At 34.6% G+C, this 24509-nt stretch overlaps 1 long non-coding RNA gene across 1 annotated transcript in view; it reads right to left on the bottom strand.

Moving 5' to 3' along the window:
• The window catches only part of LOC137489259 (uncharacterized), a 65852-nt gene extending 48882 nt beyond the window's left edge, over positions 1 to 16970 (bottom strand). The window contains exons 1-3 of the long non-coding RNA XR_012399466.1: positions 16784 to 16970; positions 13395 to 13479; positions 6506 to 6587 (exon numbers count right to left, since the gene is read on the bottom strand). This is a non-coding gene — a long non-coding RNA (uncharacterized lncRNA). The remainder of the gene's footprint in view (positions 1 to 6505; positions 6588 to 13394; positions 13480 to 16783) is intronic.
• Between the last annotated feature and the right edge of the window lie 7539 nt (positions 16971 to 24509).

Below are 24509 nucleotides of genomic sequence, written 5' to 3'. Positions count from 1 at the left end.
ATTAGCAATGTAAAATTTAGGGTCGAATAGAGAAAACTAGTTAATCTAAACGACTAGAAATGTAAGGATTGTAGGTCTAACTGACAGAAAACTGGCTAATCTAAATGACTAGCAATATCATGTTTTTAGGTCTAGCTGGCAGAAATCTAGCTAATCTAACTAGCAATGTAAAAATGTAGGTCTGACTGAAAGAAATCTTTTATAATAAACTTTTAAGTGGTTAGTTTAAAGTGCTTAATCAACGTGGGTCTTTAGATTTTTCAACACTGTTTTCTCAAAATGAGATATTTTTATAAAAAAGGGGAAAAAAAGAGAAACTTTAATAAGCCAAAATAATTACTTTGAACTTGACTTCATCCAACACTGAAAAATGTTAATTGACTGTTTCAAAACAAGTCTTGTCACTTGCAAGTGCAGTGGAAAAATAATTACAGTTGTGTATGACTCCCATGAGCTTGGAGGATTGCATCCATACATCTCTGCAATGACACAAATAACTTAACTGGAATGGCAAAGAAAACGTTCTTGCAGGACTCCCAGAGTTCATCAAGATTCTTTAGATTCATCTTCAATGCCTCCTCCTGCATCTTACTGTATATATGCTCAATAATGTTCCTTTTTTGCTGAGTAGGCTGGCCAATCTTGACCTTCTTTGCTCTCAGAAACTTTGATGGAGCCTGAAGTATGAGGAGTGCTATCCTGCTGAAGAATTTGCCCTTTCCTGTGGTTTATAATGTGATGGGCAGCACAAATGTCTTAATAGCTCAGGCTGTTAATGTTGCCATCCACTCTGCAGATCTCTCGCACGCCCCCATACTGAATGTAACCCCAAACCATTATTTTTCCTTTAAAAAACTTGACTGTTTTCTGTGAGAATCTTGGGTCCATGCAGGTCCCAATAGGTCTTCTGCAGTATTTGTGATGATTGAGACGCAGCTCAACAGATGAGTCATCTGAAAAAATTTGCCTTCTGCCACTTTTCCAAATGATCAACTAGAAGTCAAGTTATTATTTGTTGCTCTTACAACCAAGATTGATGACATGCCTTTTGTCAGGCAGTGTATACAAATGATTGCCTGCTTAATGACATAAACTTTCATTAGTCGTTTCTTCATCCCTAAAGATCATGTGCAATATTCCCTCCACTTGATAGACTTTAGTTAGTATGCAGGGATGGTTGGTTGTCTACTTCATCCTCAGCATTTCAACGCATTCTGCTATAATCAACTGCATTCTCCAAAACATTTTCTATTCATTTTATGAAGTGGCAGCTCTTCAGACGGCCTTCAACTCCACAAGCTTCATACAATTCAACTGTCTAGACAGCGGTTCCATCAATAAAGTGATGCAGACAGGCAGACAATGACATCAAAAACATATCTGGATCTTTTAGATCTCTTATGCACACAGCGGGTCCTTACAATGGACTGAACTGACAACACTTGTGGCATATTTTGAATTAATAACAAGACATATCCAATCTTCAAAAATAAAATTATACTGTAAAAATTGTATTATTAATTAATAATGATAATATTAACAATGATAATAATAATAAATATAAAAATTAAATTTGATAGCTTTTGTAATTATATTATATTATATTATATTATATTATATTATATTATATTATATTATATTATGCTCTTGGATTATAACGCCTTGGCTCACTCAGAAAGGTAAAAGGATCACAGGATTTATCAAACACATAGATTCATTTACAAACACACACTTGGAAGACCATCGATAACACAGGAACGACATGGGGTAACAACACAGCTAAGAATACCAAACAAAGGACTGACTAACCACAAAGATATAAATACACATGACATGATGGAAACTAATGACTAACAGGGGAGAGACACAGGTGAAACTGATGAACATTAACAAATGGCGGGAACTAGAACAAAGAGGTCACATGATGAAAACAAACACACATGGAGAATGAAAACATGGGGGTAGATCAGGGGCCTGTTTCAGAAAGGAGGTTAACTGAAAACTCAGAGTATTTTAACCCTGAAATGAGAGAAACTCTGGGTTTTCCGTTTCAAAATGGCAGGTTTGTTAAACTCGAGAAAGCAGGGTAAGTCAAGCCTGTTTCTGAAAGAGAGGTAACTTTAACTCAGAGTCAGTTACTGTGGTAACTTACTCTGTGAATCTAACCTGGTCAGAAGCAGGTTTTATTCTCTAAACTCAGAGTTTCTGTCGGTCTCCTCCCCTTTTTTTAAAGATGAAGCGGTATTTCTCGCCTTAGCCTTACGTTTCCACCCACCTATTTTTATGCTTATTTTGGATACGTGCATAAAAACGATTGATAGAAACGTCATGATGCACATAACTTTTTAAAATATGTATAAAAAACGCGCATAACTGAGTAGCATAATCTTTTATTCGATCGAAAATGTGCGCATAATCTACGATGGAATCACTTTTACTGAACAAATTACAGTATGTACATTAAAAAAAAGATCATGATCATATGATAATGAAAATGTGTGTAAATGGACAAACAGCAGGCTGAGCACACTGTAACATGTCTTAAATATTGTGTTAGTCATTCTAAAATGCCTTAACTGTTTCAGTATTAGTGTATATTATTAATTACCTCCGAACGTCTAGTGTGTGTCAAGAGTCTCTGCGTCTCATGGCTTCAGACGCCCCCACGTGTTCATTGTGTTTCAGCATTGTCTTCTGACATCGAGGCGCAAGTACATTAATTAGGCTAAATAAAGAATTAATTGACGCAGCTTCTTCTACCACAGTAAATTCTGTTTTTACTGTTGATATTTGGTGCCAGTTTAATCAGGAAGTGACGATTTTTTTCTCTTTGACTCGTTGGATGGAATTTTATTCGCATCTTCTATGCAATATTCCAGTTTTGCACATAAATATATGTAATATATTTGGATGGAAAATAGCTATTGCCTACATTTTTGTCACAGAAGAACTGTACTAGAATGGCTTATCCTTTTTTCATAAATAATTAAATTAAATTCACCTTCGACATGCATGTAACTAGATTAATGGGATTATTATTCTTTCTAAAAATAATTTTTAGTACTGCTTACCTTCTAAATTTTATATTAACCTCTATCACTTGATCAATAAAAAAGGCAGACACAAGTGCACTGTTAAATCATTTAAAACTAATAAATGTATAAAAGAAAGTTTAGAAAAAAAATATAAACGTCACAAATTTCATTACTTATTTTATTATACTTAAATATTTAAATACTTAAAAAGTGAAATTAGGCATGAACTTGAGCAGCTGTTTTCCCACGCTAACTGTCTCTTCTTCACTGATGGTTGCTTCTTTTCAAATATATACGCTCATATTTGCTATAACTTTGCATGAGAACATCAAGTTCAGCCGGAGAAAGAAATGGTGATCTCTTTTATAAGATATTGCCATAGTCACTCGTAATGTCTGCGCTCCATTGATAATGCCTTTTTAAAGTCACGGTGTGCGCGCTTAACTCTGAGTTGGTCTACTCGAAGTTGATTGACCCAACTCAGATCAGCTGTTCTGAAACCGAAAACTCTGAGTTTTTAATCTCTCGGTAAATCAACTCAGAGTTCAAGTTTAAACTCTGAGTTGTTTGAACCTCCTTACTGAAACAGGCCCCAGGAGTCACCAAACTTGTTCCTGGAGGGCCTGTGTCCAACATATTTTAGCTCCAACCCTAATCAAACTCACCTGAACAAGCTAATCAAGGCCTTACTAGGTATACTTGAAACATCCAGGCAGGTGTGTTAAAGCAAGTTGGAGCTAAACCCTACAGGGACACCGGCCCTCTAGGACTGGGATTGGTGACGAAAACATGGAACACAGGACCTGACACAGATGCGACTAATCAATGCATTAATATTTTTAGAATAAAATACTTGTAGGATTTTGATAAAATAAATTATTTTTTACTTGAAATAAAAATATATAAATTATAATATCTTATGTTTTATTTATTTTCAATGTATATTTAATGTTTATTTTAATATATACATTTGATCCTTATATTTTATTGAATGTAACTTTAAATATTAATTCTAACCCTTTTTTTTGGCTTTTAAAATATATTTTATTAATATACACTTAGGATATGTGTTTTTCATGCAAATAATTACATTTGACATTTTTTATTTATTTTACTATGTATTTTTGTGTCAGTTTATACTTAATTATATATTTTGACAAAAACGCTTGAAATTAATACAGTAAACAGTAACTCATTTAATATTGCTATAATAATATTTTTAAAATTTTTTACTAATATATAATTTCTGCTTTTATTGCAGTGAATCATGTCATTCTAAACACCTCTACATTTTTCATGAACTGCCCCTGATGTGCTGGAGGCAAGCTAGGTTTTATTAATAATAATAAAAAATTGGTAAAACTTTATTCTGATGGTCTATTTGAGTATTAGTAGACTGCTTAATATCTGTTCTCAGTCTTTTAACAGACATTTAACTGAGTATAAGAAACTTTGCAAGTACACGTCAACTTACACTAACCCTAACCCCAACCTAACAGTCTACTTCTGATCTAATGAGAATTAGTTGGCATGTAGATGCAATGTGACTTAAAATCAGCCAACGGACGGTCAAAATAAAGTGTGGCCAAAAAACTCAGTGGCTTAATGCAGTGATTGTGGCAATTGAGATTTTTCATTTATTCTTCCAGGTTTGTTTAATTTCTTTTAAATGATTGAAAATTCAAGTTTCTGCATTTGAAGCTATGCCAGTGTTTATGTAATGTGTAATGTGTATTTTTTATATAGCGCATTTATTGTGTATGGTCATACACCCAAAGCACTTCACAATCATGAGGGGGGTCTCTCCACACCACCACCAGTGTGCAGCATCCACTTAGATGATGCGACAGCAGCCACAGGACAACGGCGCCAGTGCGCTCACCACACACTAGCTATTGGTGGAGAGGAGAGACAGTGATAGAGCCAATTCGGTGGAAGGGGATGATTGGGAGGCCATGATCGTAAGGGCCGATAGAGGCTTTGGCCAGGACACCAGGGTTACACCCCTGCTCTTTCACAAGAAGTGCCATGGGATTTTTAATGACCACAGAGAGTCCGGACCTCGGTTTAACGTCTCATCCGAAAGACAGCAGCCACTGACAGTTTAGTGTCCCCTTCACTTTTACTGGGGCATTAGAACTCACACAGACCCCAGGTTGAGCACCCCCTGCTGGCCTCACTAACACCACTTCCAACAGCAACCTAGTGTTCCCCAGTGGTCTCCCATCCAGGTACTGACCAGGCTCAGCCCTGCTTAGCTTCGGTGAGTAACCGGTCTTGGGCTGCAGGGTGTCATGGCTTTGGCATGTCTTTATGTCATGTGTTTAAGGTAACAGTGATCAAATTATAATGCATTTCATATTTGGTTGTAGTGCTTTTTACAATGTAGATTGTGCCAACTCAGCCTAATATAGATGAAGAAAATAGACATATTTTAAATTGTTAAATTACTTACATAATATAATATGCCTATAAAACAATCAGTGAATAACATAATTTCATAACATAATTTGAGGTACTTGAACTGAAAAATAGGAATGTTTATATATAATGTTAATATATTGGAGGAGTTGAGATGCAAAAACTTCTAAGTGCCGTCTGTAAATTGCCTCTAGCATTTTTTCTCAGACGCCTATGTTTATGTTCAGTTATTTCACTTTAAACCCAATGAAAATAACCTATTCTTTGCCACAAAAGTAAAATTATTAAACCTTCACACATGAGGTTGGGAAAAACGCTCATTTTAGAAGAAAATTCTAAGTCTTTTTTCACACATTTTATGAGTTGCTGATTGAAAAAAATGTACAACCCAGCAGACACACAACATCATAAGATATAATATTAGGTTAGATTTAGGTCGCCCTGGTCTAAGAACAATGTTATTTTGACGTCCACTAACGTCGTGAGATGACGTTGATACAGTTTTTTGTTGATTTTAGGTTGTGTTGGAAAGTGATAAAAATCCAACGTAGAGACAACATCTTGAACCAATGTCGTATTGATGCCACATACTAACATTTATTTATCATGTATTAGATAGACCTCATGTTAACGTCAACCTGTAACATCATTAGATGTTGATATTTTGTTGTTTCTAGCTTGCGTTGGAAAGTAGCCAAAATGCAACATCGGTCCAAAGTTGAACATTGACATTGTTCTGATGCCAACCCGATTTTCATTTTCAAGCAAAATGCAACGTTCCATGACATTGGCGTACAACGTCAATCTGACGTCAAGTTGAAATCCTGTGCATGCTGGGAAGTAAACACTGCAAAGTTCATTCTAATCTACTGTACATTTAACAATAACAGAATGTTTCTCTGTCATATAAAATAAGCTTAAACACCTGGGAAAGATGTTGTTTTAGACAAAAATGACTCTACAGACCATGAAACTGGATGTTGTACTGAACTGGATTGTCTTTAAATATGATTAATTTCTGTGTGTGAGTGTTATTTTGCAAGTTTTACCTTCAAATCCATGGTATACTGTTGGGTCAAGACAGCAGTAACAAAAGCCAACATCCATATTAACCCTCACTTTTCCTGGAATCTGAAACATAAAAAAATATTGAAAGTAAAAAGTCTGTATATAATGTTTACACAACATTCTGAGTTAGCTTGAATGTGACCACATTTTATCTAATCATCTCAATTTCTCATAAATAAATAAGTAAAAATAGTATATAAATAAATAAAAAAGACAATCTTAGTACAATTTGTTTGACCAGATTATTAATTAAAATAACATATAGATTTGTATTTGGCTTTTTGTTGTTGTTGCCTGTTTTGCTGCACTATTGCTGTTTTAATGCAACCTTGAACTGACTCTGAATCTATTAATTATGCAATTAGTATAACTATGCAAATGTATGTGAAATTTCTTGCTTCATTTTAATAAATTTGTGGACAGATTTTCATTCAGTGCAGACACTGAAGGCTTTAGGCATGATCCACATGGGAGGTGAAGCTGTTTGTTTGAGGCCCAGAATCAGATCATTAGAAACAAGCATTTGTTCTTTATCTATGGGTATTTTGTGTCTTGCTATCTGAGATACTGCATGGACTTGTACAATTAAGGCTTTAAAAAAGAACCTGACGATCTTTCATTTAACTCCGAGCAAAATAATAATAATAAAAAAACTCAGATCACATGAAGGTCTGTTCACACCAAGGACAAAAACGATAGTGATATATTAATATATACACTGTAAAACCCAATAAGTAAAGGTAACTCAAACTGTTTGAGGAAACCGATCGTAACAAACCATTTAAGTCTAAAAACGAATCCTAATGAATACTTTGAACTTAATCCACTTGAGTAAACAAAGCAATTTGAGAACAGTAAACCCCAATAAATGAAGAGAACTCAAACCAACTGAGTACTGTAAAACCCAATAAGTTAAGGCAACTCAAACCGTTTGAGGAAACCGATTGCAACAAACCATTTGAGTTAAGAAACTAATCTATATGAGTATAATGAGGTATTTAATTAACTCATTACCTTCAACACTGAGTTTAAAACTCTTTTCAAATGAGTAGAATTAACTTTCAGTCAATTTTGAGGTAACTGTCTTGATAAAGACTGTTCGGTTTTACAGTGTAGTGATATTATACTATAGTATATACGTAATATTATACAAATATTGTTGAATCACTTACGAATGACTTTTTTTTTTTTAGCTGAAAAAGAATTGAAACATTAAAAGCCAATCAGAATCCATTCTGCTTTTTGAGAGCTCAAGCATTAAAGCAGACAGAGGTTAAAATAAACTGAATGTTACAGTAATCTTGATGAAATCATGCTTTACATCTGTGATCTACAAACCAGTTAAAGACCCCAGTAGTCTCATATTTGACTCATTGTGATTACAAAAAATGTAACAAATGAGCTTATGTAAAATCTTCAAATGAAATGTAAATTGTGCATTATGCATGCCAGTAGTAAGCGATGTCCTCCTGAAATTGCAATTTACACAGAAACTGTTTAAAACACAAACTTTTGAAAATTGTTTCAAAGTTTATGTTTGCAAAAGAGGACTGTTAAAGGGGTGGTCTACTGTGATATCATATTTGAACTTTAATTAATTTTAAATGTAGCTGTGTGAAAATAAACAACATCTCTGAATGTGACACATTGAAAGTTCAATGCAAGGGGAGACATTGGCTATTACATAGTTAGCTTAGTTTGATCGAAGTTTGAGGACTGCAAAAAATACATCAGGGTTAATGAAGTCACAAACCCTGCACAGCGAAGGGGCATGGCCGGAGGCGCCGTAATGTTACAGCAGAGAAAGGTAAAATGCCATCTAAATGCTGCTATTTCTACAGAGCTTTTTCTATTTCTTTATTTGGGCTGCCAAAGGACACGACACAACTGAAGTGCTTACAGTTTAATTTTAATTATGCTGCAGAGAATTATAAAGATATATAGCTAGCATGTAACAAAGGACTGCTTCCAGAATCTCTTCCAGTTCAGTGCTGGATTTGGCTAAAACTTCTCAAAGGAGCAGCTCCAACCATAATAGAAGAAGCTCTGGATTGTGAGCCACAACCTGTAAGTATTTTTATTTGTTAAAATTGATCAATTACATGCATGGTTTCTAGCATTAGCAGTATTTTGTAGAAAGGAGGTTAACAAGGATATAAACAACAAGAAATGCTGTTTGCCTCAGATTCTTTCCCTGCGTTCTACATCTCAAATAAAGAACCTACAAAAATATATGAGCGTTTCATATTTTTTACTCATGCTTATAACCCAAATATATATGAAAGACACTTGTCAGACTTTTATTTTAGAGCCCAGGCGTGAGGATCAGCTGTGTCCTCTTCATTTTCTGTCTGATTCAGGTTCAGGTTGCTGTGGCTATACTGACTGACAGTATTTGCACAACAGAGGCAAAGTGCTTGCTTGACGTTTCCTGATGGTGTGGAGCTGATCCGCGAAACACAGCACATAATGTTAGCAGACCAATCAAAGCCTTTTGAGCGAAGGCTTTTGTGGGAAATAGGAAATATGACAGTCGTTTTCATGTTAACTGAGTGGTTGTATATTATTAAGGATGTATGAAAAAAACACTTCTTTTTTTATAATTTTTTTTAATTATTAAGGATATATATATATATATATACTGTATATATATATATATATATATATATATATATATATATATATATATATATATAATATATATATATATATATATATATATATATATATATATATATATATATATATATATATATATATATATATATTAACAAATCAAGCATGAGCATATATTAAAAGTGATTTTTTTAAACACTTTTAATAGTTTACAGTGATATATTGTCTAGGTTGGTGTTATATATTACTTTACAAGGAATTTTGTAATAAATTGCCAGTACATGTTGTATTATTTAACAAACTTATTTATCTATTTATTATCTTTTATACATCTTAAGCTACGGAAATGCCAATAAAAGTAACTTTGTTAAACTGTAGAGTTGAATTTTCAACATCAAAAGTCAACAGAGCAGAGATCAACATCCCATAATGCAACTTACAACCGTAAATAAGCTAAAAACATTTGTTTTACAGTGTAGCTATACTGCCAAGCCAGTAGATGGCAATGTCACCTAGTTAAAAAAAAATCTGCACACATGTGGTCCTGTAGTCTGAAAGTGTTGTACTGATCGTCATGCATAACTACAGACTGAACAAATAATTCACATATACTGTACATGATGTACCGTTTTTTACAATTCTATGCAAAAACACCACTGTTGTGTACAGTAAATTCATTCTTAAAAGCATCAACAGTTTACAGCTCTTGGGGTTGTGTAAATGCATCTGAAAACTAATTCGATGCTGAAATAAAAAAATCTAATGGGATCTACAGCATGAGCTGTAAAGCGAACAGCATCTGAACAATAAAAAATTAAATAGGAAACTGATGGCTCATCTGAGACTAAGCAGACTTCTCACACTGGCATTAAAGAAGGGTTCTATTCTCCCCCGGGACTGTCAGTTCTAGTCATATTTATTTTTGTTTAGATCTAGGAACTGTTAAGCCCTAGACTCATCTTTACACCTGCATCACACACACATTTATAAAGAGTTGGCCTCATTTCTGACAAATGACACATGGCGCATTTTCACACGCAGCGTTGCACGATTAGCAGTGCGGTGAGCTGTGAAGCTAATTCCCTCAATATAGTTCTCAGGCACCGTACTGACATTTAAAGAGCGATGGATAGACATACATTTTCAAGCGGTTCATGAGGATGGAAGTGGATATTTGATTTATCAGAGTGGCTCACTATAGCATGAACAATCAGTCTGTCACAGTTTATTGGCTAAACGTTTATTAACACAGCATTAAATCTGCAAGTGTTTCATTTTATTAAAATGACAAAAACAAGACTATCCTGAGCTGTCAAATGCAGATCCGAGTGCTTTGGTGGTCTGTATAACAGGCTTTTATCCATCCAAAGTATTTAAAAACACACTTAGATTTACTCATAACAGACAGGATCAACCTTTTTTTTTTTTTTTTACTGTATTTAAAGCAGGGGTCTCGAACTTAAACTGGCGAGGGGCCATTTCAATGACTGACAATTTATAGGAAAGCCGTTTTAATATTCAAGCAGTAAAAAAAGTGTAAACTGATGTCATTGATGCATCTTATGGCAACAGACTTTATATTTATATTTTAAGCATTGCCTGTCACCAGTGAAAATGCAAATCAGCATGTTTTTTGTGTCACACAGCTGCTGAAATATTTGTGTGGCTATTGTGTGTGTGGACAAATAGTATCTGGATGCAGCCTTTATGATGCAAGCTGAGATTGCATCACTCAGCGAGGCAATGTCAGACACAATGCAGTCAAATGAAGCTAGTGACGTCACGGTGAGGGGTAGAGGGAAAGTATGCATATATTCACATTTACTTTAACATGTTCAATTCAACCAGCGATACAATTTTACTAATGTACATTTTCATACAAATCTTAATATGCATATGAGGAAAATCTATTAAATGAGACAATTTGAATCGAATATTAGCAAACCTATAACATTTGTTACACCACCAGTATAACGTGTAAGCCATGAAGAAGTGTTTGTGTAACACAATACAGGTGGTATAAAATCGATAATAATCAAATGACTTTTAAATATTTACAAAAATAGAGCACTTACAGATATATATATTTCAATGTTTAAATCAGCCCCAGAAATAAACTACATGGGCATTACACTTGACCGCACACTGAGAGAAACTGAAAGTAAAACTCAACATAATATATAGTGCAGTACTTTAAATGTATTCATCAAAATCACAAGAGGCTATATGAGACTTCACAACATTGATATTAGGTATATTTCTGATGTCTGTTGCCGGATAAAGGGTGGAAGAGGGGGGCCGTAAGAGGCCCGTGGAGCGGCAGTTTGAGACCCCTGCTTTACAGTGATTTATTCAATGATTCAGTCTAAATCTACCCTAAATCCACCAAAACTAGATGCGCTTCCATTATCCATTTACCCCCAATGATTTTCGCCGACAGTTTTGAGAAATCGCCGACACATGTCTGAAATCACAGGTAAATCGGTGCTCATTCACAAGAGTAACAATCAAAATACCAACTACCAAATATGCGATCTAAAAGAAAAAAAAATAACAAAAAATAAAAATAAAAATTTCAAAATCATGCCATGTGAAATGTGTTATGATCGAGAAATAAATAACATCGGCGATAACCTACAGCCAATAAGAGAGCAGCATTCACTAGTGTGGGTATCTGCAGGCCAGCGGGAGGTTAGAGGAAAAGTTAGGTGTTCTTTTCAGTCTATATGGGCCTAAGAAATGGAGAAACAACTAGAAGAAATTTGGCGGGAGCACCCGTGTCTGTTTGACGTGTCATCTGAACAATATCACAATAGATTTAAAAAAGAAAAAAAGTTAAATTGCTAATTCCCTTCAAAACCCAGATGAGCAAACTAAGTACATTTTCTACCCCACTAAAGGCTTCTTTCTCATTATGTAGTTAATGACAAAAGATATACTTCGTGACCTCGCGTTGTTTTCATGTCACTTCTCACATGTGTTTGGTTGTGAGATGTAGTTTGCAGACTGAATCAATTCTTCCTATTTGATGCAGTGTGAGACACCCTGTCACTGGTCCATCTTGCAGTGTAAACACAGCAGCGATGAAACGCCACCCTAGATGGCAGTGTGAAAACATCTGTCACACGACTACTTTGAAAATCATGCAATCAACATTAACCAAATTACATAACTCTGCATTAGCCATTCTACTATGACTAAAACAACAACAACATTATTTAATTGTATTTAGTTAATTTTTTAATTATGATGCTGGATATAGGTTTATTTATTACATGGCTGACTGAAATACTCAATTTTATTTAATTAGTTGCAACCTTCCAAGGTATGTTATTCCAAGAAAACAACCCCTGAATAACACAGGCTCATCTGGGAAACTAGTGAGGAATGCCCTTATACTTTAGTGTGTTGACATTTGAGTTGTTTCTGAGAGATTATAATGTGAGATTTCACAAAGAAACTGTGGATTCACAATTTGTGTCAAACAGATCTACCTTTTTGATATATATATATATATATATATATATATATATATATATATATATATATATATATATATATATATATATATATATATATATATATATATATATATATACACACACATATATATATATATATATATCAAAAAGGTAGATATATACACACACACACACATATATATATATATATATATATATATATATATATATATATATATATATATATATATAGTTGTACTCAGAATTAGAAAATTCTGAAAAGTCATTTTCTTTTTTTTTCTTTTTTTGTTTGTTTTTTGAATATTTCCCAAATGATGTTTGACAGAGCAAGGAAATTTTCACAGTATGTCTGGAAATATTTTTTTATTCTGGACAAAGTCTTGTTTGTTTTATTTTGGCTAGAATAAAAGCAGTTTTTATTTTTAAAAAAACATTTTAAGGACAAAATTATTAGTCCCTTTAAGCTATATATTTTTCCAATAGTCTACAGAACAAACCATCATTATACAATACCTTGCCTAATTACCCTAATCTGCTTAGTTAATCTAATAAAGCTAGTTAAGCCTTTAGATGTCACTTTAAGCTGTATAGAAGTGTCTTGAAAAATATCTAGTAAAATATTTTTGACTGTCATCATGACAAAGATATGGTATTTTGTGTTTCCATTAGAATTTTTTTCAATTCACAACTTAAGTTAGCTCAGTTTAAAGGGTAATAACAACAGCAACTGTGTTTTTGGGCTGGCATCATGCTTGCCCTGCTTTTCTCTCACCTTCTTTATTATGCCATCTCTTAACAGTTTTAGATGGGAAATAATGTCCTACAGCTGCGTAGGTAAACGTGCTTGAGTCCTGGGTCTGTCAAAAAATGGAAACAGCAGATAAAAAGGAGAAAAAAATCTATATTTGTAATAAATAACATTCATTCCTTTATTTTTTCTCCGGCTCAGTCCCTTTATTCATCAGGGGTCGCCACAGCGGAATGAACTTTGTACATTTATACATAGTTGAAGCCAGAATTATTGAAGCCCTTTGATTTTTTTTTAATATTTCCCAAATACTGTATGTTTAACAGAGCAAGGAAATTTTCACAGTATGTCTGATAATATTTTATCTTCTGGAGAAAGTCTTATTTAATTTTGGCTAGATTAAAATCAGATTTTAATTTTTTCAACACCATTTTAAGGACAAAATTATTAGCCCCTTTAAGCTATTTTTTTTTTCAATAGTCTACAGGAAAAAAACATCATTATACAATAACTTGCCTAATTCCTCTAACCTGTCTAGTTAACCTAATTAACCTAGTTAAGCCTTTAAATGTTACTTCAAGCAGTAAAATATTATGTAGTGTCATCATGACAAAGATAAAATAAATCAGCTATTAGAAATAAGTTATTAAAACTATTATGTTTATAAATGTGCTGAAAAAAATCTCTCAGTTAAACAAAACTTGGGGAAAAAAATAAACATGGGGCGAATAATTCAGAAGGGCTAATAATTCTGACTGCATTCATTTCTGACATTAAACCATTTTTGTTTTCTCCATGGGAGTTGTATCTGTTCCTCATAATCTGGTGTACGCTGATCAGTTGAGCTTTTCTGTCATCTGCTGGCAGCTGGGTTTCATTGCAGATATACAGTACAGAAAGATCTCAGCTCATCTGTAAAATAAATCTGTCTGTACTTTAATTTATGCCCATATTTCATTTTCTTTTCAGCTTAGTCCTTTTATTAATCTGCCGTCACCACAGCGGAATGAATCGCCAACTCATCCAGCATATGTTTTACACAGCGGATGCCCTTCCAGCTGCAACCCATCACTGGAAAACATCCATACACACTCATCCACACACTACGGACAATTTAGCTTACCCAATTCACCTGTACCGCATGTCTTTGAACTTGTGGGGAAAACGGGAGGAAACCCACACAAACACAGGGAGAACATGCAAACTCCACACAGATATGCCCACTGACCCAGCCGAGGCTCGAACCAGCAACCTTATTGCTGTGAGGTGACAGTGCTAACCACTGTGCCACTGTGTTGCCTTTATGACAATATTAAAATGTATGTTTAATAAATAATAAATGTGTAAATTAATTAATAGACAAAGTTGTCTTTTACCAATTATTTCTTTTTTTTATTATAAACTTACCTTGTAAGGTAGTTCATCGTTAATATTCATTCATTTCTATTTGAATTTTTATTAATATTTTATTTTTGTTGCTTTTATAATTTAATGCAAGCCATTTGAAATGACATACAGTGCACAGCATAATTGAATACATCCCATATTGAAAGTGAGTATTTTAATTCACTTCTCAGTGAACATAGGCAATGTATTTCGGTGCATTTAATCAAAATCAGATTTATTAAACAGATATATTTATTAAAATAATATTTTAGTCACCAAACATATTTATAAATTGAAAGATAATGCAATTAACCTCAAGCAAAATATTGGGAAAAAATTACAAACTTTCAAAACTTACAAAACTTCAAATACAAATTTATTTATTATTATATATATATTTTTTGCTTCTCTTGATTTTTCCTCTAATGTGTATTTAATAATTTTCTATACCATATAAATGTGGTGTACTAGTTTTTGGGCTGTTATTGTAAGCTATTTTGTTAGATAAGCTCCAGATTTGGCTTCAGTACTGACTTTAATTGAATTAAATTGATTTTTTATAATAGACAAGCAGTACAAAAATACAGGTATCCCACACATATTGAAATAAAACTGTTGAGGATAAAAACCCAATAAAGCCCTAGGCTTGTTTGTATTAAAAAAAGTTAATAAAAAAGTATGGCTTTAAAATACAGTTGATGCATAAAACTAACAGTACCTCCTCATTTTAAAACAGGAATAAATTTTTTAACAAATAGATTTATTCCTTCATTCATTGATTTTCTTTTCGGCTTAGTCCCTCTATTAATCAGGGGTCACCGCAGCGGAAGGAATCACCATCTTATACAGCATATGTTTTACGCAGCGGATGCCCTTCCAGCTGTAATGCTATATTCACAATACAATAACATATACTGTAAAATAAAACATCATCATCCACCATGCACACTGATTATCCTCATCAAACTACCATCTGTTGATCACTTTTTTTGAACCTACTTAAGTTTTCGATTTTGGTAATTTGTTCCACATGATTGCACTTGTATATAAAAACATATTTTTCCCCACTAGACTAAATTTATGAACAAATATTAAAATCCCAACCCCTATAGTACCGTATAAATGCTGTTGCCTCACCATTTGAAAATAGCTCACCAAATAACTAGGAACCACATTATTAAATATTTTAAGTATCATTCCAAGTAAAAAAAATAAAATAAATACATACTCTTTTACTAACAGTTAACATACCTAATTCTTTTAAAAAAAAAAAAAACTCTTTGTGCAAATGTGGTCTAGGATGAATTTCTAAAATTATTCAAACAAAATTTTTTTGTGCCTTTTGCAATTTTTCCTTCATACTCAGTGAGCAGCTACTATACCAAAAGGAGGTAATCAAAATGGGGTTGAATCAAAGCTCCTGCTAACAATTTTAAATAATGAACATCCAATGGATCAGCTTGCCTTGCCAAGAACCTAATTCTAGACTAATCTAATGTATATGCACAAATATAATATTGTATAGCTTCCTATTAAAAATGTGAATATAAAGAGGGGTGTATTGTACTTATAAATGCTGAGCACTGTAATACTTATAAATGTCTTATATATTTAAATGTAAAAAAACATGCATATATTAAACAACAGGGTTAAACAAGTCATTTAAAGTTGCTTGAATATTACACTGAACACAAACTTGAATATTAAAGGTTTTGAATAGTAAACAGGCATCAGAAAAAACAGACAGACAGACTGCTGTTGTAATTTTAGCTCATTTTTAATTGTTAACACGTTTTAACAAATAACTAATGTTTTAGTAAGCTGCTAATGTGTTTCAACAAGATGCTAATTTTAGCATTATGTTGCTAAGATGTTTTGGAAAGTTGCTAACATACTATAGCATGTTGTTAGCTTGTTTTGAAACAATGCTACCATGTTTTAGCACAGTTAAGAGTTAAAGTTGCAAAGATTTATTGACATGCTTTAACATAAAGCTGCTAGCGTGTTTTAGCACATGAGGTACTTACTCTATTGTATTGTAGAACAGAAAGGTTGTGGTGGCAGGCCAGATGATTTCACACTGGAGGAATGCTCCGCTCATGTCAGACCTGAGAATGTTATAGAAGCTCTGCCAGAGATTCACTTCCCTCTTCAAAGCTTTGATCCGGCCATTACATGGACAGAAATGCAGGACGTCATCTCCCAAATCCCACCACACAACAGATACGGCATGAGTATAAAGCCAAGTCTGCAAATCCAGCACAGGTGGGAGATTGTTCTGTTCAGTCATTTACTGATGAGACACAGGTTGAAATATATATTTAGCAAAACAACATTATGAGCCCTACTGAAAAAAACAGCTTAAACCAGCCTAGGCTGGTAAGCTGGTTTTAGCTGGTCGACCAGGGTGGTTTTAGAGGGGTTTTGGCCATTTTCAGGCTGGTTTTCAGCCATTTTCAGCCTGGTCTTAGCTGGTCAGGCTGGGAGATGACCAGCTGAAACCAGCTTGACCAGCCTAGCCAGGCTGGAAGCCCAGCTAAAACCAGCTGTGTCCAGCTTAAACCAGGCTGGTCAAGCTGGTTTTAGCTGGTCGTTTTCCAGCCTGACCAGCTAAGACCAGGCTGGAAATGACTGGAAACCAGCCTGGAAATGGCCAAAACCCCTCTAAAACCAGCCTGGTTGACAAACTAAAACCAGCCAACCATCCTAGGCTGGTTTAAGCTGGATTTTTCAGCAGGGAGATCGCAAAGTTATTTCTTATTAATTCCGGCTATAATAAATGTGTTAAAAGGACCTTTGTATATGACATATTTTTCCTGTTGCAAGCTCTTTTATTAGCTCAGATAAAAAAAGTTGATCTTCTGTTTATTACATGCAAAACCTAAAATAACTCGTCACAGAAAAAATACAGAAATCCCTGTTTTTAAACAATGATTGCAAGAATTGTCTCATTGTTGGCATTAAAAAAAGTTACATATATAGTTAAGAGAAAACCTGATTTATTTTATTTTTTTTTCAAAATATGGAATCCCTTTATAGGATTTCTAAAGTAAGCTGATATGAATCTTTTTTCTATAACATATAACTTGTATCACCTGCTATTAATATACCACTGTTTTGATACCTTTATATTGCATGTATGTATAATTTTCTTGTAATTGTATGTACTGTATGTATATATGTATATAATCTTGTTTGGTTTGTATGTTTGGTTTTGTTTTTGTTAATACATGATAAAAGTTTCTAATTAAAAATAATAAAGACAGTGCTAAATATGGCTATGGATTAAAAATGTAAACCAATACAAAAGTACAGCTATGTATTCTATATAGCTGATCGATGTGAATTTTTTTTTTTTGTTGTCTAGATTCACCTCAAAAATATCCAAATATAAATACGTAATACAATTGTTTATAAAGCTGTTATACATTAAATAAACAATTTACATCTATTATTTTAAATAGAAAAGTTCATCTTGTCATCTTGTTCATATTTTTATCCTGTGGTTTGTTTGTGTGGTGCTGACAGTATTTTATTCAACATAGGCTCGTTCTGAAAATGTAGCTCTATATACATTTCTGGAGATTGTGAATTATGTAGCCAGAAGTACGTATGGCTGCATTTGTCTTTAAAACGAACGCTACAGTGTGGTATGACACAGTTCCTTTTTGTGCTGACCAGCTGACCGCTTACCACCAGCTGACCACGAGGATTGGGTTTGAGTTCGGCAAAGAACAGTTCCAAAAAGTGAGTACTACAAAAACAAAAGCCAAAAAAATTGAATAAACAATTAAATAACAGCGTGAGAATGTGGTAAAATCAGCAAAAATTCTCAAAAATCGTCTCAAAGAATGCCAACAGCGGCCTCTGCTGGATTCACAAAAACTGCAATAAAAGAACCACCTGTTACATATTTGGTTCTCTTCAGATGTAGTAGTATGCCTGGGTTGATTTTATTTTATTTTTTCATCTATATATTAACTGTGGCCACACTGAAAATACTCACGAAGTATAAAAATTGACCATGGTTTATTACAAGTGTATTTAGTATCATTTTTTATTTATTTATATATATTAAAAAAAAAAAAATATATATATATATATATATATATATATATATATATATATATATATATATATATATATATATATATATTTTTTTTTTTTAAATAATGTTTTCAAACTCAGCAAAACCATGGTTATTTTGTGTTTAACATGTTTAACTACATTTTTGTTTGTTCTATTTGTAGTATATTTTAATTCGGTAAAGGTGTAATGTACACAGCAGCACCGCTACCTAAACAGGGCAATTTTAATTTTAATAATTTTTTTTACTATTTACTGTTTTATTTATATATATTTATTATTCTAAGCTGTATCATTATTGCATGAACTATCTGTCATATAGGCGAATTACCAGTTTTTAAACATTTAGGATTAGCGCATCGAGGTTGCAGAAAAAAACGTGCTAGCATTTACAGCAAGTGAATGACATTCGATGCGGTACAAAGTTTGTTGTTGTATTGTTATATTATTTACATATTAAATATATTATTTAGATAATGCTTTCAGCATATTATAATAGCTTGTCACCCAGTGATAAGCACAGTTATTTTGCAAAATTAACGTTAAAGTGAGCGGTATTTGTCTGATAGGTCCATTTGCGATAGCACCCTCCAACTGGATATTGGATAAGACAAAATGGCCAAGCATCCAGCTCGAAATATACTGTACAACTATCTTATTGAAACTCCAAGTGTTTTTACAAGAGAGAAGTTAAAGGCCTACAAGTCTTTGAATGCCAACAATTTTGTTCTGTGTGGTCATGTGCAAGAAATAATGATCCATGATTGCCAGAATCAAAACTATGTAGTGCTAAAAACCGAGATGCTGTCTAGCCAAGGACAAGGTAAAGAAGACGGAACTGTACAAGGCCTGGGTGATCATCAACAAGCAAAACAACTGCATTTTGACAATTTGACTGCACCTGTAAGGCAGAGAGTGAATGTACATTTTTAAATTTCATTCTTAGCATTCAGTTTAATTAACCATATTTAACTGTTTTTGCTGAAATCATTGCTGCATTCAAAAATGAGTAATATGTATGATTCAGCATAGCGTGAACTTACCTGATATAAAATGAGAACTGCAGAGTCCAGCATTTTTAATTAGGCCCTCACTCCATTTAGCTACTCTGATGGCTGTTAGCCAAAGACGTCTGCGGTTGGCATTAAAAGCAGTGTGGTGTACGGTAAAATTTAAGTTTTCTATTTTTGGACTTGGGCGACGGTGGCGCAGTAGGTAGTGCTGTCATCTCACAGCAAGAAGGTCGTTGGCGTTTCTGTGTGGAGTTTGCATGATTTCCTCGTGTTTGCGTGGGTTTCCTCCAGATGCTCTGGTTGTCCCCACAGTTCAAAGACATGTGGTACAGGTCCGTAGAGTATGAGTGTGTATGGATGTTTCCCAGAGATGGGTTGCAGCTGGAAGGGCATCCGCTGCATAAAACATATGCTGGATAGGTTGGCGGTTCATTCCACTGTGGCGACCCAGATTAATAAAGGGACTAAGCCAAAAAGAAAAAGAATGAATGAATGAATATTTGGACTCTTGATTTTAGCATCCTACCGCACAACGCGACATGTTTGCTAATGAAACAGGTCTTTTTTTGCAACCGGTGTGCAAGGTTAAACCTGTGTGACGTCACGTATGATGTAGGTTGGTAATTCTCCAATAGAGTTTATCTTTTATTTATTTATTTTTAAAGTCTAATTAATGTTATTGTGGATTGTGGGATCTTGATTCTGATTCATGTAAAGTAATATTGTAAAACATTGCGCATTTTTGACCTTACGTTATAATTAACAAGATGTTTACTTGCCGCCACCTTCTGGTTTAGTTATGTAACTGACTGTCCTCTGGTGATCAGAATCTCCAGTACATTGGATTCAATCCTTCTAAACTGAGCAATCAATTATTCAGTTTTTTCAGAGTTTTATTAATTTATCTGCCTCTCGCAATTTGCTCTAAAAAATATATATATATATATTGTAATAACACTGAAATGAAAGGTTGCTGTTCTGCTCATCTCACTGCAGGGTTTTCTCGCTGCCATGGCAACAGAAGCAGTACCTGTATGGAGAACTGGGCTACAGCTGACAGATATGTGCAGGGTTGTATGATAATAATAAACCATCTGAAACACTATACAGAATATGTGTCAAACTTTATATGATGTCATCATAACTGACACCATTACAGTGCAATTCATACAGTATGGCCCTGACGGAAACAGCTAGGAAAAGTACAGCTATGAATCAGTTCGTTCTCACATCTAATATGATAACACTTTTACAATCATAATATTTAATAGATAAAAAAGACTACCAGACATTGCAAATATGTGATAATCTGAATGTCTCTAATAAACTTGACATCGTCATCAGCTGTTTTGTCGTGCAAAGCTTACTAAATGCTAATGCTGTCTTCTCCTTTAGTGTTTGTCACACCCACACATGGATCCAAGGGTTACTACAATTTCACAATATGAACACACTTGTACACCAGCTCTAATTGAGACTGTAAGCACTGTAAGCTTCCTGCAGACCAAAATAATTATTATGAAACTGGTTACGAGTGAAAATTTTGAACAGTTTGTAAGAAATCGTGATTTTAGGACGAGTGGATGTATTTAATTAATCAAAAATAACTTTTATTATGGTTCTAAAAAATATATATTTCAAATGAATGCATAAAAAGCAGCGCAAACAGTCAAGTGCACTAAATCACAACATAGGCTCATTCTGAAAATGTAGCCCAATATACGTTTCTGGAGAACGCAAATTATGTAGGCAGAAATACGTATGATGACATTTAATTTTTTAAACGAACGCTATGGGGGCGGTATGACACCGTTGCTTATTGCGCTTACCAGCTGACCACTTACCTCCATATGGACAGCTTTCCCACTGTTTCAAGTTTGTCCTGTTAGCTCGCCATGTATGTTGGTGGACTTGAGACGCAGAGGAGTTGACCATGATGATAGGGTTCGAGTCTGGCGAAAAACGGTTCCAGGAAGCAGATAAAACTAAATCCAAAAAAAAAAACAAAAACAAATAAATAACAGGGTGAGAATGTGGTAAAATCTGAAAACGTGGTAAAAATCAGACGAGGGTTTTTCTTTTTCTGGATCGCTTTTGAATATTGTTAGTTGGGTTTAGAGAAGTGGGTGTGCTGTTCAATCAATAAAATATGTTGGGTTTAGGGAAGGAGGAGGGTGGGTCAGTTGATCGGTCAGTCAGTCAGTAAGTCAAACAGCAGCCTCTGGTGGGTTTACAGTATGTGAGAACAGCAGGCGCGAATGGCACTCGTGCAAGATTTTTGAGATCTGAAAAAGCGTACACATCGGCCTCTCGTGGATTCACGAAAACAAAAACTGCAAAAAAACGTACCCCCTGGAAGGTATTTTGTGGTCTCTAGAAATGTATGTAGGGGTGTGTTTTCAGAATGATCCTCGGTTGCCAAATCAGAATATTAGAAAGATTTCGGATGGATCCCATGGCTATACAAGGAAATTAAACAACCCAGGCTCATCCTGTTTACATACCCCTGTATACAATTCTGGAGAGAGCAAAAAACATCCCAGGAGCTAAGTTTTCTTGCAGTTTTTGTTTTCGCAAAACCGCCAGAGACCGCTGTGTACACTTTTTGACATCTCAAATTTCTTTCGCGAGTGCCATTCGCGCCTGTTGTTCTCCTGTAAATTAACCAGAGGCCACTGTCGACTGACTGACTGACCAACCGACTGGGTCACCCTCCTCCTTCCCTAAACCCAACCAATAGTGTTTTCAAAAGCACCGATTGACCTGCCCACTCACTTCCCTATACCCAACCGATAATGTTTTCAAAACCAATCCAGAAAAAGAAAAGCCCTAACCTGATTTTTACCACGTTTTCAGATTTTAGCAAATTCTCACTGTTATTTACTTGTTCATTTTATTTTTTGGATTCTGTTTTTGTCTTACCTGCTTTCTGGAATCGTTCGTCACCGGACTCAAACCACCTCTCTGTGTCTCAAGTCACTAAACTCCTCTCTGTGTTTCGAGCCACTGGACAAACTGGTAACAGTGGAAAAGCCATCCACATGGAGGTAAGTGGTCAGCTGGTAAATGCACAAAGGAAAAGCGTCATACCGCCCGTGGCATTTATTTTAAAGACAAAATGCAGCCATACGTTCCTCTGGGTACATAATTTGAGGTCCATGTAGACCCTTATGGGATAGACCCCTAAGATGATAAGGTCTACTTTGACCATATTTGGAAGGGTTGTGAATATTAATGAGCTTTGTTCTGACATTTAAGGGTATGAGTTGCACTGAATCAAAGCATATGCTAAATGCTAAAATGTAAATATTAAGGATTCCATGTGGGTCATCACAGTCTGTTTTGATCTGTGTCTGTTTATTTACCAGGATTTTATACAACAGAATAAGAAAGCAATGGTGTTTGAGGCTCATATCATGTTATTTATATATTTTCTCTATTTTCTGTTCCTTAATTTTTAATTATGTCTAAGTAATCTAAGGTTTTCTTTCTATTGCACTTTTGATTATGTAAAAAAATACTTATACTGTATGTTCAAATAGATGGTATTTTAAAACTATATTATCAAATCTATCTACTGATGTGTATTCCCTTTGGTGACTGACAGTTCAGTGAGATCAGAAGAGCATTGTGGGCTGTTTGTGTGGTGGGTGGAGGATCAGAGTCACTCCAGCTCTCTGACAGCCACTTTGTCTTGTTGATGGGGAAAGATGCTCTAATGGATCAGAGGAAGCCACTTCAATTTCACCACTCACTGCATCCACACACAAAACATCTATCTATTGGTCCATTGGTGTATCCCTCCACCAATTATATTCCATCCGCATCTATCTATCTATCTATCTATCTATCTATCTATCTATCTATCTATCTATCTATCTATCTATCTATCTATCTATCTATCTATCTATCTATCTATCTATCTATCTATCTATCTATCTATCTATCTATCTATCTATCTATCTATCTATCTATCTATCTATCTATCTATCTATCTATCTATCTATCTATCTCGGTCTGTTGGTGTAACCATCCATCCATCTATTTATCTATCCATTGATCCATCCATTTGTTGGTGTAACCATCTATCCATCCATCCATCAGTCCATATATCCATCCATCCATCCATCCATCCATCTGTCTGTTGGTGTCAACTGATCTTCCTCTCTCAATTTTCCCCCCTCTCCCTACTCTCTATTGCTCTCCTGCAGGGTTGTGAAAGAGAGACTGATCTGTCTGAGCCAACAAAACAAACATTGACTGCTGCTTCAAAGACATCAAGCTGTCACTCAGAGGCTTCAGCCCAATTGAATCATCCACATCATAAATGCATCTGGATCTGACAGAGTCGTAAAAGGTCTGCGTTTCAAACAGGTGTTGAAATGGAGGCAGAGCTTGATTCTGTAGGCTTTGATTTCCTCTGCTCTCCTCCTGATATGACAGCCTGTGTGTAGGCAGCTTGGCTCCACCATTTCCAGGACAGCGTTCTGGTGACAGATCCGCCCTGGGTTTCCGTTCATTAGAGGGCCAGCGGGAATGTGGCAGGCTGCGATGGTATTGTACGAGGCGTAGCCAGCAGTAATGTCCCACATATCTGCATTCACCCTGCAATCTGTCCTCATGTTGTGCGTTTATGTGGGTGCACTACTAAAAA

The sequence above is a fragment of the Danio rerio genome, chromosome 24 (genome assembly GCF_049306965.1).
Source record: "Danio rerio strain Tuebingen ecotype United States chromosome 24, GRCz12tu, whole genome shotgun sequence".
In the NCBI taxonomy this organism is placed as follows: Eukaryota; Metazoa; Chordata; class Actinopteri; order Cypriniformes; family Danionidae; genus Danio; species Danio rerio.
Note: the sequence above shows the minus strand (reverse complement) of the source record. Positions and strands in the feature narration are given on the sequence as shown.